Here is a 15,351-nt window from a genome sequence, read left to right as displayed (position 1 = left end):
GCTGTGGAGGCACCAAGAGGCCAGCAAGAGCAGTGTGGCTGGTGCACACTGTTGATGTTCCACACCCTTAACTGTCAAACAGGAGGCTGGGGATTGGCCCTGCCCCTACAGCTCCTGCCCTCCCTCACCGAGCCCTCACCCCTTGCCTCACAGATGTGCCTGGCTGTTAGAACCAGACACTTAGAGCCAGACACGTCTGTGACTCCGCCACTCCACATCTAGGGCCCCAGGTAAGAGGGCCAGCCGCGGGGAGGGAAGTGAGGGAGCGCTTCCCTGCAGCCTGAAAACCACACCCGGGGGCCTCCGGTGTACTTTCCAGGCTGCAGGGAGGCACTCAGGCAGGGGGGCGAGGGGGAGAGGGAGAGCTACCCTTCAGCCTGGAAAGCACACCCGGGGTCTCGCTTTTTTACCTTGCCCTAACACTGCACCTATAATGGTGTTCTTCTTTGCAAAAATGAAACAGATAAAAATACTTTGCTTCCTTATCTTGTATTTCTGGTTAAAGGCACAAGGGCAGGACAAGGAAAAATGGCAAGATGGAAGAAACGCTCCTTCTATAGCTCTGATTACCGAAGCCATCTCCTCTGGGTGTGTGCCAAGGACACTTTATTTTAAATAAACCTCTTACTACATATTTACTGGAAAGGAAACAGCTTTTGTGTTTTTGCTTTCTTTGCTTTGGTAACAAATGGATTGTCCCCAGATATTCTAATTAATTTGTTCGAAGTGGAAATAAATGTCTTCAGACTTCCTTTGTCGTTTCCAATCTCCTTTTCAACTCCCATCTGCTTTCCTCATGATTTGTGAACTTTAAAAAAAAGAAGAGGCAATTGATTTGAATTCTTCTTACTGAAAGCAGTTCCCTAGTTAGGCTCTTGGGATCCCAAGGAAAGGTTGCCTGAGCTTCCACTGAAGTATAAACAGCTGTGAGAAATGCCCTTTACTTATAGACACCAAATGGAGGGCATTAATAATCTAGTGTTTCATTAGATATCAGTAGGCATTAAATCCAGCACACTATGGGAATAACTGTGGCTCAGACTACATAATCAGAGTTTAAAATTGTGCACTTTGGAAAGTTGGTTTAGGCTTATCAATAATCTTAGTTTGTCTAAACTGCATACTTTAGAAACCTGTCAGCATTCCACAAGAATTCTAACATCTCTATTGATATCAAGCACCCCTAGGTTTAATAACAAATGACAAACCAAGTTGCTTTTAAATAAAAGTTTTCAGCACTGCAGGCGTGTTTGTTTAAAGTATCAATGCTGGATCTTGAGGTAAACTTACCTAACTCTGATCACGTAAGGAGGGCCCACAGTTTCTGTAGATCTTTCACTCACACTGGTGCCCACCATGTTGTTACTCACATTATTTCCAGGAACAGCTTTTGTGAGTGGGTTTCTGCAGAGTAAGTGGGTTAGGATGGGAGGATCCATTTCACCAGCACAGCTCCCAGAGAAGTGTATGGAGTGACTGGTTGTTTTGTCGTTATCCCAAATAAGTATTTTTAACTATGTTTTCGCAACAGTCAAACTTGATTGTGTGAAAGGACTGCCAATGTCCAGGTAGTGGCTGGAGATCTCCTGTTATTACAACTGATGTCCAGGTGACAGAAATAAGTTCATCTGGATAAAATGGCCCCTGGTTAAAATGGAAAGTAGACTCTATGACTTTATACCCCATTGATGTCTCTGCTCTCCCTAGACCCCACCATCCTCAAGCTTGACCCCCAAAATCTCCCAACCCAGAGCTGGTAATCATATGTGTGAGACAAGAGATGACAGGGCTAATGGTATTACTGTGAGTAATGCACCAAGAAAACAACACTTTGAGGTAAGTTCATGCTTGCAAATTTGAAAAGTAACACTGATCTGAGATTAATCAAGGAATGAAATGTGTTTTTCACCTTGTGTCTCATTTACTTGTATTTACCAAAACATATTCAGGAAAAAAAATTATTTGCTGACCCCCTCTTCCTCATTACAATGACGAGTGGTACTGGATCGCATCAGTGAGCATCTGCCACCAAGCTGATACATCATCAGGAGTAAAATATGTTCTAAACATAGCTGAAGATAAAATATTGTATTTAAAGTGTCTGCACAACAGTGGGTCAGGTGACACTATTTACAGCCCACTAAAAAATGGATCCTAACAAAGCCCAATCCATCTATTAACTGATAAATTAACATGGTCCCAATTTGTCTACATTTAATAGGTACCTAAAGAGATAAAATATGAAGTGTACCTGTTGCTGATCTTTGGGCATGGTCCATCTCATTACAAACAACTATGGATAACAAGTATGACCAAATCTGAAGGTCACTTGATGGCAAAATGGAGGAGGTTAGGCACATTGTAATGCACCCAGTAATCTTTTTTGATGGGTTTATTTGGTAATTTTGGGGAATTTCTGAAGACATTCATATTTTAGGTATAAGGAAGGGTGATATAAAGGGCAATTTTAGCAATATATGTGACCTACAGCAAAGCTAAAAATCCAGACCCACATTCCTTGAAACACTATAACTTTACAGTATACAGAAGACAATTAAGAAGCATGATATCCACCAAGCCATTTACTTTCCATGATAAGGAAGTGACATGGATGGATTATATTTGGGGTTCAACTTAAATGCATAATTATTTGAAAACACTAGACCTAGCAGTATATTTTTAGCATTTTAAAGAACCTCAGATTGCATCCCTTTCCTTTTTTTGAATAAGGGCCAAAGATGTATGGCTTTGTTGGGAAAAGTCACATAAATCTGAAACATAAATTTGAAAAAACTTCCCCAAACTTCACTGCCAAATTTATATACATATCAGGCTCGGGTGTGACTGTTTTTGCATATTGCAGTTCAAGCAGTCTTTACACATTTTTCAGCTGCTTTCCTTAATGTGCCACCAGAACAAAGCTAGAAAGACAAAATATGGTTAGAAGCTCAATAAAAATCCATTCTAATATATAAAATATGATGATAGAGGTCTTTCCATGATGTTGTGTCATTGCTAAGTTTCAACAAACAGAGAGAAACAGACCTATCCACTGGCAATATGATAAACTAGTTTCAAAGCCCCTTTATAAAAAGGGGTTTTGAAAGGGGAGAAGGCGTCAGACCGGCAGGGAGGGAACATATCAGCTTCGCGCGACTGCTGGGGGTTCCCTCGGGCGGCGGTCTGACGCTGCGCGAGGCGCTTCACGCCTCCCGCCGCGTCAGACCGGCAGGGAGGGAACATATCAGCTTCGCGCGACTGCTGGGGGTTCCCTTGGGTGGCGGTCTGACGCTGCGCGAGGCGCTTCACGCCTCCCGCCGCGTCAGACCGGCAGGGAGGGAACATATCAGCTTCGCGCGACTGCTGGGGGTTCCCTCGGGCGGCGGTCTGATGCGGCGAGAGGCGCTTCGCGCCTCTCACCGCATCAGTCCGGGAGCAACTGCGAGCCGCGCTGTGCGCGGCTTGCAGTTGCTCAGGCTGGGAATCGGAGGGACCAATCGGCAGGCGCTTCGCGCCTGCCGATTGGTCCCTCCGATTGTCTGTCGTGAGGAAGGGTCCAACCCGGACCCTTCCTCATCACGGACAAAGCCCACCTCTAGGGGGCTTAACGAATTATATAGTCCGTGGCGCCCGTGGCGCCACGGGCTGTTTAAAGATAAAGAAAAATGTCCTATTTTTGTGGTTTTCCTTGTTTCTTTATTCTTTAGGACTTCTGTCAAAACGGAATCCAGGTAATCTCCGTTTTCAGTTCTTTCATCAGTGACAAGTCCTTATATAGTATAATACTGGCCACAGGCTCACATAGATATGGGGATCCCGGTCCGTATTGACACGTTCCCCTAAGTTGCTACGTTTCATACTGAAGAAAAACCAGGAGCCCAAAAAGCATAATCATTGTAAAGTCATGCCTTTTGTAAGATTTGTAAAACATTAATTGCAGCAAGAATGTGAATGGACGATCAGCATGAAAAAAAAAAGATAAAATTGTTTGTACTAGATTTGTGATTCAGGATTAGAAACAAGGTGAGCTAAATAAGGCAGAGGGCAAGGTGAAGGGACAATGGAAGCATGAAGCCAAGATCAGGAAAACCCTAGTACAAAATGGTAAGTTGACCGATCACACAATAAGCCAAAAAATAAGCAAACATGTTACCCATACAGCAGTCATCTGACTTCCTAGTAATAGCTTTAGTTAATAGGTTCATGATGGATGAGTTTGACTGTATTACATTCAGATAAAGAACATCACGCAAAATTACTTTCTATTCCTGAGGCCGCAGAGTCACAAATGCTTTTGTTTTAGAGGAGGAATTTGTTTGAAAACACTCCAGTATTCAAAACACCTTTAAAATGCCTCACCGTAGTGATGAAGCAATGATTCCCTGGCCAGAATGGCCCAACCTAACCTAATCGCCTCATTTCTTGTAAGCTAAGTCATGGTTAGTATTTAGATGAACGATCACCAAGGAAGTCCAGGGTTGCTCTTGAGAAATATCCAATGGCAAACCACCTCTGAATGTCTTGCCTTGAAACTGTTATAGGTTGCCTTAAGTCAGATATGACTTGGTGACCTCATTCTGGGATGCAGAATATATTTGCCCTGGGGTGATCTGCACAAGTAGCATGTTCAGTACGACTCCCTCTTACTTGAAACATGAGACAAAATAATTCCAAGCACATGAAAAGTCTCTGTTCTTTATTCTGCACATCTGAGTTGGCCATAAGGATGGAAACTGCAGAGCTCAGCTTTATGGAGGAAAAGGTGTGAGATAATATACAGCACTGTTGAGAATAAAAAAGTGCAGTAAAATTGCCAAGATATTTAAGTTAAAGAGCAAGTGAGCCATTGTAGTCAGCTACTGATTTCCATGCCTTTTTATGTGGGGTATTATCAGAGTAACAAACCTTGGTACAGTTTAATAAACCTTAATTCAGATTCAGCCATCTTGTTTCACTGCTGGCGGGTGCTCAAAAAAAGGGACAGGTGGCTTGTTGCAATCAAGAGGCCAAGGAAAGGCCTGTAACCTCTCTCTTTTACTGCTCTATAACTCATTGTGTGCATGCACGTTATATATGAAAACATAAACTTTCACAGATTTAAACACAAACCAAGCAATAAGAACATCAGATTCATCCCGCTGATCAACTGAAGTTCAACTAGCACAGCTACAAAACAATGGGATTTGTGTAGTGGCTCCAGTCCACTGGAATGGCTTACCAGAATTAGTAGATTCAGAGGCCACCTTCACCTTCAGCATTCAGGCAGGCATGTAGGACAGAGAGATTTTGGTGGAAGATAATCTGGCTTGTGTTTGCTCTAATCCTACGTTTTTGTTAGTCCTGTTTTGTTTTGCTTGAATTCTTTCTATATTACATTTTGAGTTATTTTTAGTTTGTAATTTGTTCATTATCACTTGTGTTAACTAAACTGTTTATAAATTGTGTTTGCCCAGCTTAGTTGCTTCATGGTTGTGCTCAGTTGCTGCAGGTGAGCTGCCTTGAGTTGGAGAAGATAAGGTGGGAGATAAATGTTTTAAATAAATAAACCCATGCTATCGGACAGAGTACAGGGGGAATGAAATGGACAGTGAGAAATATTTTACATGACTCCTCCCTATCCCCTGGCAGCAGCATCTCTGAGCTGCCACTATAACTTCTGCTTCTAGTCTATTTGCAAGGCAAATGAGTGTTTGTTTTCTCCCCTACTTGACTGAGCAGCAGTCTTGCCTGGATTCTCTTTGACATAAAGGGTTCTGTCCTGATGTAGCCAATCAGTCAAGAGTTGTGAATTAATCAGCCCCTAACTCTGCTTATTACTGTCAGGTACAAAGAAGAAGCTGCTGTAAGGGCTGAAAGATATGATGTCATATCACGGGGTGGGGGGAGACGTTAAAGTGCTGTTCCATTTCAGTTCCTTGAGACTGCTCAAAGTTAAGGCAATATTTACCAATTAAATGCCTGTGTAAAAGCAAGGCAGAGGGGCTAATGGTCTTGGATTTAGCCCTTGATTAAATTGCTGGGCTGGCCATCTGATTCCTTTCTAGTCTCTGTGACCTTTTGTGTTGCTTTTATTCCTGGCAAAATGAATTTATACGCTATGTAATTATAGAAAGAAAATAGTTTTGACCTCAGTTCCATCCTCCCTATCTTAATGTGCATAATTGTTTTGCCAGCCGTTTATTACTGTCAACATTTCCAGTCAGGTGCAGCTGAGAGTACCAGGAGGAGGGGCCAGTGGACAGGGAGGTCACAAGGTGCAAAGTGCTGGAGGGCTGTTTACCAATTGTGTATTAATTATAAATGTGGGGCCAGAGCAGCCATAATTGGACCCCCGAACACTTAATGCTGTGTAAACACCAGCATGACAAATGCTACTAATTCTGCCCTCAGAGATAACAAAACACTTGCAGCCATAAACGAGGTCACACACATGGCTGCTGTGTAAGGCAGGAGGGACTGCCTCTTCTCTTAAAATAGCACACTTTGTGACTTGTTTCTGTTTATCAGGCTTGATTGTGGGCAGTCTCAGTTCCATGGGGTAAGCACAAAACAACTGTATGGATGAGCCTATATGCAGCGTAGGGACACCCAAGTACCAGAGCAATATTTAAAAAAAAAAAACCCACATCATAGAATACAAACATACATACGCACAAAGAGACGTAACTAAAAACACAGGGCCGGGATGAACAATTGAGGGAATAAAAAATGAAACAAAAATAATCTTAATCCACTGGTGGAAGACAATAATAGAAAGGGACAGACTCCGGGAACAGAGTTCCACAGTCTTGGTGCCAGAACTGAAAAGGTCCTCTTTTGGGTTCCCACCCACATAACCTCAGAGGTGGGGTAGTCAAAGCAAGACTTCAGAAGATTACCACAGTGGTTGGGTAATTATCCATTAGATGAACTGATTTAAGTCCTGCTCATGTAGGCTTCATTACCTGTCCAAGGATTGGGTGGCCTCCATTGGGTGAGCTTATTGAGGCCCTGTCCCCATGATTGTCCCAGGAGTAGACTAGGGGCACATGGTTGCATGCACCTTTGACTCATTTTAGAACCAATGACAATTTTAGGGCTCCAGCTCATACCACAACATTTTTATTTGCATTTTATTTTTATATATGTATTTACTCATATTGTGAACCACCCTGAGATGGCAGGCCTGATAGGAGGCGGCCTATAAATATGACAAATAAATAAATAACTTGCTATAATACTCACACTTGTCTTATCCCCCCCCCCCTCCAGTTTGGTGTTGGGATAATTTGCCTCTTGGCAAAAGCAGGATCTTCCATCAGAGAAAGGGTGACAACTAGTGGCTGTTTCATTGCCTCTGCCCTGCCTTTCCCAGGTCATGCATCATATTAAACCTGCCAGTCAACTCCTGCAGGGCAGTTGGGGTTCTGACTACACATCCGAGGACATAAACTTGTATTATTTCAGAATCAGACCAACCCACATTCCTAATTGCCACCCTTTTCACTTGGCCACCTAATAGCCACCCACTTTCACTGGAGTCCTTAACAGCAGACCAAATCACATAGATATTTTGATTAATACTAGGGGGGAAAGCTTTACTTGATAAATCTCAGCCTTTCAGACTGGGGCTACAAGCAAAGGAACAAGGTCAACAAGCAGTTAAAACCTGTAGTGAAACTAGAAGCCATGGCTGCAAGTGTATATTTAATCCATTTTCACCTGAAACAGAGGAAACAAATATGAATGGAAAACCAGGAATACTTAAATGTACTTAAGCATTTGAATAGCACTAAATAAAAATATATCCTGGTTAAAACTGTAAATTTCCCTTCAGCCCACAACAAACCTGCCGTTACTTTGGCTATAATCCAAAACATTGTTTCTGGAAAGTCTCATTAAATTCAGTACACATGCTTATGACTAGGCTGTTTCTGTAACTCTGTTCAGGTCTTTGAAGATACTAGAATGATATATGAAGAGGGAGGAGATCATAGCAACCAGTGCCACTGCAATCAACATATATTCATTTGAAGAAATCCCCAAGGCCTACATGTGTACAGTTGTATGGCTCTCTCTCCATGCACTCAGGAAACCAGCCTTTTTAGTCTTTCTTTCTCAGTCACACACACACAGAGGAAGTTGTCTTATACTGAATCACACCATTGCTTCTTCACATATGCTGAACAAACACTTTAAATCCATTTTCAATGCACTTTGCAAGTGGATTTTCTGTGTCAGACAGGAATATCTATTTGCAAATGATCACTAGCGCACATTGACAGTGGACTGGAAATGTATTGTTCTAAGGGTGTAAAAGCACAGGAATGAACAGATAAGATGTGATGCCTTCCATCACATCTTGCACTCGAAAGCTCATGCCTTGAATAAATCTTTGTTGGTCTTAAAGGTGCTACTGGACTCAGATAAGATGTAACAGAGAAGTTTTTATTGCTAGGAAGATGGGAGAACATTGGGGAGGGGTGAATGGCAAGAGAGAAAGTGATTGTGTAACAAGCTTAGTCTATTTATTTCACTATGTTTATATTATGTACATACACACATACCTGTGACTTCACAGTGATTTGACTGGTCTATTTTAATATCAAAGTCCTAGTGAAAGAGACTGTCAGGGCATTTGGAGGCATGGTGTCACCCATATTATGTCAGTCAGCTCTAGTTATCATTTTCATGACACCCAAGAGCATGTAATCTAGAATTAATGCCTGTTTTGCACTGGAAGAAGAAACAAATTTAAGCAATTGGTCATTTCCGCACTGGGAATTTCACTGCCCCAGCTCCTGTTCAGCAGCAGAAATCCGGGTGCACAAAGTGCACCAGGCCAGATGCTCCCTCATGCAGGAGCAAGAAGAGATGGGGCTACTATGCCCAACTCAAACTCCAGCCTGGAGCCTGGTGTGAAGCATCCAGTGCGGAAACGGTCCAGGCTGTTGAGACCCCTTCATAAGGTCCACAAACAGACTCATTCCACACATGCTGGATAGTGCAATTTCAATACAGTTTAGAAACAGTTTTCCCACTCAACACACATAAGAAGCATTTTTTAGAAAACAAAAAACTAGAAGGAAAGGAAGAGAAAGAAGGCTGGAAAATAAACATGCAACTCTTTAAAAATTTCCTTTCTTTTTCCTTGTACAAAGAAACACAGTATATAACAATATAATAATAGTGGTTCTTGAAGTATAAATGATAGACTTTCTTTACAACAGCACAAACAGTCTATACCTTTCCCTTAAAGGGAGGATTCTCCAGACAGGATGAGTTGGATTCTAGTTTTTCTACAGAACTCTTTCATCAGGCAGTTTCACCACCAGTTTGGGCATTCACTCAATGTTTGGCTTAACTTGGTTTGCCATCAGTTCAACTCTGCAAAGAATAAATTCCCCCTCCTCTTAGCCTCCATTAGCTATTAGGCATATTCTGAACTCATACCATACATGTTGGATAAGGCATTTTCAATGTGCTTTGCCAGCTCAGTTTTCCTATGCAAAACAATCTGTTTCTGAAGTGCATTGAAAGTGCATTATACAGCTTGTATGGAATGAATAGGGGTGTTAGGAGCCTCCAAACATATATAGAAATTTTTATTCATCTCTGAAACACTCTCTGCAGCCTCTCTAAGACATTTTCTGCACAGTGGTGGTCGTAATCTCACCTTTGTGAAAAAAAAATGTAAATGCGCCAGTCGGCTCTCCATCGCTCTTCCTCTGGCTTATACCATTTGGTCATGGGGGGTCCCACAAGTAGTATTGAAAGTAAAATGATCTCCCCTGAACTCCTGTGATTTCTTTATTTATTATTCCCTCTTAGTATAGCAAATGGGCAGGGGAGAGGCAGGAAGCAACTCACCAGTCCTTAAGTGAATCTAGATTCTCTCACATGACTTCACATAACTGGAAAACACAGCAAGTCCTCTCTTGCTTCAGGGAAGCACTCCCCATGATTTCAACTTAAGCTAAGGGTTAACGTGAGTGGCTTTGATTCCCAGAGAGGATTTGAGCTGTTACTATAGCTCCAAGGTTTAAACTATTGGTTCTTGCTTGCAGACACTCTGCAAGATTTTTATTTTATTTTTTGCGGAAAAGAGGCAGTTGGACTGCCTGGCTTCTTGGGTGCCTCAAACAGCCAAAATCCAGGGAATGTTGTACTCCTAGACTTCCCATCAGTCGGTACAGACGCAAAACAGACCTTAAGTGATGCCAAGGAGCAGTCTCACACAAGACATTGATTACAATTAATTCAGCAAATTAATCATCATTCTAAAGGTAAAGGTAAAGGTAAAGGTATTATCCCCTGTGCAAACCGAGTCATATCTGACCCGTGGGGTAACGCCCTCCAGAGTTTTCATGGCAGACTCAATACAGGGTGGCCTTGCCGGGGCCTTCCCCAATCATGACCGTTTTACCCCCCAGCAGCTGGGTACTCATTTTACCAACCTCGGAAGGATGGAAGGCTGAGTCAACCTTGAGCCGGCTGCTGGGATTGAACTCCCAACCTCATGGATAGACAGCTTCAGACAGCATTTCTGATACTTACCACTTTGCACCACAAGAGGCTCAATCATTCTAGTGTTGCTTAAATAATACTTATTCCAGATGTGACAAATCAAGTTCCAAAATGTTAAAACAAAGAAGGTAAGATCACAGTTCTAAGCACCATGTGGAAATATCTAAGCATCATGTGGACTTAAGTCCGTGGAACTGTGTGAACAGAACCATGCTGTCAAACTTGAAGCACATTTGCTTGGATCAAATGAGCCCCAAACACCAGTAGATGCCAATTCTGCTTCTTGGCAAGACAGACTTTGGGAATTGTGTTGATTCACTCTCTTTCCCATCCACAGTCCCCCTCCAGCTCCACAAAAGTTTTTTCTGTTGGCACAAGGGGCTGCAGTGGGAAGAGGGCCTGAGAAAACCCTAATGAATAAGTTAAGCTCCGGTCAGGGATCTCTGGGATATAAATCAGACTTTTAAAGAACATCAATGTTTTGGAAAACGTAGTATAGCATACAGAAAAGATGGAGCTGGCATTCACAAAGAGATTGTTCCAGTGAGACATCATAGACGACTCTGATTTGGTCTCACAGGTTTTTCTTTCACAGATAATACTTCGATGTTATCTGTAAAATTGACAAAAAAGTTTTCCTCTTTGAATTCAAAGTAGAAGGTTATTGATCAGATGCGAAGTATCAGTATCAGCAACTCTAGGTCTTTGAAGCAGTAAATACCAGTTATTTACTTTCCTTGGTTAAGAAGCCTCACTTCATACAGATTTGATACTTATGCTGGACCAGCCAGTGTCCATCTTTAATTTTTACCCTTTTGAAACCATAATTGGTCTAAATAAAGATACTACTATACTTGATTCGTTTATTGCCTAGCTTGGTCCTTTCTTCAAAGGATCTGACGTTCAAATTTCTCATTTGGTTTTTCAAAGTGTTGGGTCCAGGAAATCCAAATCCAGCTTGGGTTCTCCTCAGCCAAAGAACGACTGCAGGGAATAGCTTTTTAAAAATGCCTCTGTAGGAGGAGGAAGGGTTTCTGCCACTCCCCCAAGCCATTTTCCCACACTGTTTCATATGCATGAAAAACACAAATATGTATTTGGCCCTAAGAGAATCTCTAATGCTGAGGTTGGAATCCTAACTGCTCAGAAGTCAGTTCAGCTCCCAACCTACTCAACTGTTGCAAGCAGATTGTTCAGTGGCAGCTTGGCAGGTTGCTATAAGGAACTAAAAATTTTTCATCAGGTTACATTCCACACATGCAGATAATCTGTAACCACTCCAGGAGCAGTAGGAATAAAGCCCTAAGGGCATTGTGGGTGGAGAAAGGGCGGGGACTGTCTATGATAAAAACTCGAGGAGAGCCAATCAGGAGCTGTGCAGCAGCTCCCGATTGGCCCCTCTGAGTGTCAGTCCATGGCACCCACTGACTGCATTTTGAGGCAGTCGGGAGCGACCCCTCCTCCCCCAGACCTCGCCAGCATTGCTACTGTGAGAACAAAAACACATTTCATTTCACTGTGCGCCTAACCATTCTGCTTCTGCCCTTTTACCTTGAGACTGCCAACTGAGGCAAGGGCTGGAAGTGGTGGGGAGGGGTCAGGAGCAGCTTCGTGCCACCTCATAACTTTAACTTCCACTCAGTGGCACAGAGAGTGAGGGATATTGAGAGATAAAGGCACATAGACACAACAGGAGACATACGAGAGAGAGAGAAGAAGGAAGACGGGGAGGAAGGAAGAGTGTAAGGAAGGCAGGAGGGAAGCGAGCTAGTGAGGAGGAAGGGAAGACAGGCATGGATCAGGAAATGGGAGATAAGGGAATGGAGGAAAGATCTGAACAAATACTGCAAGTCAGACAATTCGAAGATAAACGGGGTGGGTGGCAGTGATGCTGGAGAAACAAGGGGAACAAACATGCCACTCAGTTCACTGTGCGCCTAACCGCTCTGCTTCTGCTCTTTTGCCTTGAGACTGCCGATTGAGGCAAGGGCTGGGGGTCATGGGGTTCGGGTGGGGTTGGGAGCTGCTTTGCGCCACCTTAAAGCTGTAAATTCCACTCACTGCCCTTTTGCCTTGAGATTGCTGGCAGCGAAGGTGACAGCTGAGAATGGTGGGGTGGGGAGCAGCTTCATGCTGCCTCATAGCTTTAACTTTCACTCAGTGGCCGCATGGCCCAATCAGAAGCCGCTGACCAGCAGACAGCTCTGTGACACTTCCCCACCCCCTTCTCAAGCCACTCGCAAAATGCCCGCCTCCACTTGCCGTGCAAGAACTACGTCGAGACCACACGCCTCCAGGAAACGAGCCCTCAGCCCCAGAACTCCATGCCTCGCCCCTTCCACCCCTCCCTCCCCCCTCCCCCTTCCCACTGATAGACCGAGAGTGAGACAGCTCGAGGACAGAGTTCTGGCTGGCAGACAGACAGGACATCAAGACATATCTGGAAGGCTGGCTGGAGAGATCGACGCACGGGGGTCAGAAAGGCAGAGACAGAAACATAGATGGAGCGATCCAGCCAGAGAGAAAAAGAAAGACCAGAGACATACACAGGAATGAGGCATGGAAGGCAGGACAGAAAACCATATGGTTACCAGTGACAGGGCTGGCTGGGAAACAGACAGGAGGTCAGGGGAGCCTGGATAGATGGGTGCACGGATAGAAGGAGGGAGGACACAAAGACACACAGAGAGCGAGGGAGATTGAGAGATAAAGGCACAGAGACACAGCCGGAGACATACAAGAGAGAGAGAACAAGGAAGACAGCAAGGAAGGAAGGAGGGAAGCAAGGAAGAGGGGAAGACAGGCACGGATGAGAAAATGGGAGATAACGGGATGGAGGAAAGAACTGAACAAATACCGCAAGTCCAACTGACGATAAACGGGGTGGATGGGAGAGATGCTGGAGAAACAGGGGAAACAAACATGCCACTCAGTTCATTGTGCGCCTAACTGTTCTGCTTTTGCCCTTTTGCCTTGAGACTGGCGGCTGAGCCAAGGGCTGGTGGGGTGGGGAGCTGCTTCGCACCGCCTCACGGCTTTCACTTTCACTAATCCCTTCTTAACACGACACTGCTGCACATTCCCACCTACTATATCTTTACTTTTTAAAACTCTCCCATCCATTCTGCCCAAACACTACTAACACCCTGCCACCACGGGCACTCTCTAATCTTCCCTTTCTAGTGCCTGTTGTATTTAAACATACAATGGGCTTTAAATCTAGTAATATATAATGCACACTAACATCCCCACTACTTCACTATGCTCCTCAGTCAATTGCTACAGCACAGCTGCAAAATTGCTCAGTGGCAGAGTGCTTGAGTTGAGGACAAACAGTGGAGATGTGAGACAATTTGACACCAATCTCAAGAGTTATCACACATTTGTCAAAAACACCACCTTCACCTGCCAGGTATGTTCACTGCAAATATCTCAGTATGACTACTTACATTGCAATTAAATTAGATTCAATTTTGTAAACTGTTATATTTATGGCCATTCACAATGAAAAGCATCTCTGTTAATAGGGTAGCTAGCCTCCTGGTGAGGGTTTGAGATCCCTTGGAATTACAACTGATCTCTAGACTACAGAGATAGGATTTATTTATTTACATCTATAGATCCTGCCATTCCTTGTATCTCAAGGTGGCTTGCATGCTATAATAATAGCACTATAATTTTGAAGCAGCTTTTAAATTTTCAGTTCTTCCAGGATCATCGTGAAAATGGAGACCACAGTATGATAGCATTTCCTCACCTCAAGAGAGAAGAAATTGATCAAGATTTCCATTTTCTCCTGTTATACGGCTCATGTTTTCTTTCATATATTGCTAATCAGTTTATCATACCGGAATTCCTTTGTGTTTAACCTTTACATGAAGCAAACCTTATCAAGGGAGTCTTGATTTTAAAGTCCACAAGATGATTTGTTTGTGGAGCACGGTAAATCTACCCTTGGTGGAATTTAGTTCCATTTATAATCTTGCTTCCACATTTTTATTTCTTTGGACCTTGATTAGATTCTGTGTAGGAAAGTATTCTATAAAATTATAGAAAGGCAGGACTTGTTCATACATTAATTATTTCCCTTTTCCTTTTCATTAACAATCCCCCTGGAGGTCATCTTAATCTGAACAACAATGTTCTGTGGTTACTGAACACAGAAGGTGAAAATTCAGAGGTAAGTATTATGGCATCACTGGTACCTTAGGAAGAAAACTTGATTATTGATTTTTCTCCATTTCTCTGCCGACAATACTAAACACACACATATATACACACACACACACACAATCATAATACATTTCTTGACTATTTTTTAAAAGCCCAGCAAGGCATCAAAATTAATTGTTTCATAGAACACAGTTTAATGATTCTGAGGAAATTCTTAATAATAAATTAGATAATGGTAAATGGTTTCAATTCTTGCAGTTCAGTCCTAATCATATTTACCTGGAAGCAAGTCCTACTGACTCCAATGAGATTTACATCCTTCTGTGTTTAGAATTTGAGCAATATAGCCCAGTCCTATGTTGGCTTTTTTCAGAAGTACAGTCCAATGAATTCAATGAAGATTATCCCCCCCCCTCCAAGTAAGTGTATGTAGGATTGCAGATTTAGACAAGTAACTGTGTCCTATGACCACACATTAAAATGAGAACAAAAAGACAGCATTTTTCCAACACAAGCCTTTGTTTTTGTTGACAGTGCTCAGACTCACAGTGCTCAGTTCAGTCACTTCAATTTTATTTAATTCATGCTGACATCTTTAATTCCCTTCAACTTAATTTCTTCCACATTGCCAATTTCAGCTAAAACTGAAGAAGACATTTTGCTTCCAGTTTG

Source organism: Paroedura picta, chromosome 4 (genome assembly GCF_049243985.1).
Source record: "Paroedura picta isolate Pp20150507F chromosome 4, Ppicta_v3.0, whole genome shotgun sequence".
NCBI lineage: Eukaryota > Metazoa > Chordata > Lepidosauria > Squamata > Gekkonidae > Paroedura > Paroedura picta.
The sequence above is the reverse complement of the archived record's forward strand: the minus strand, read 5'-3'. Positions refer to the sequence as shown.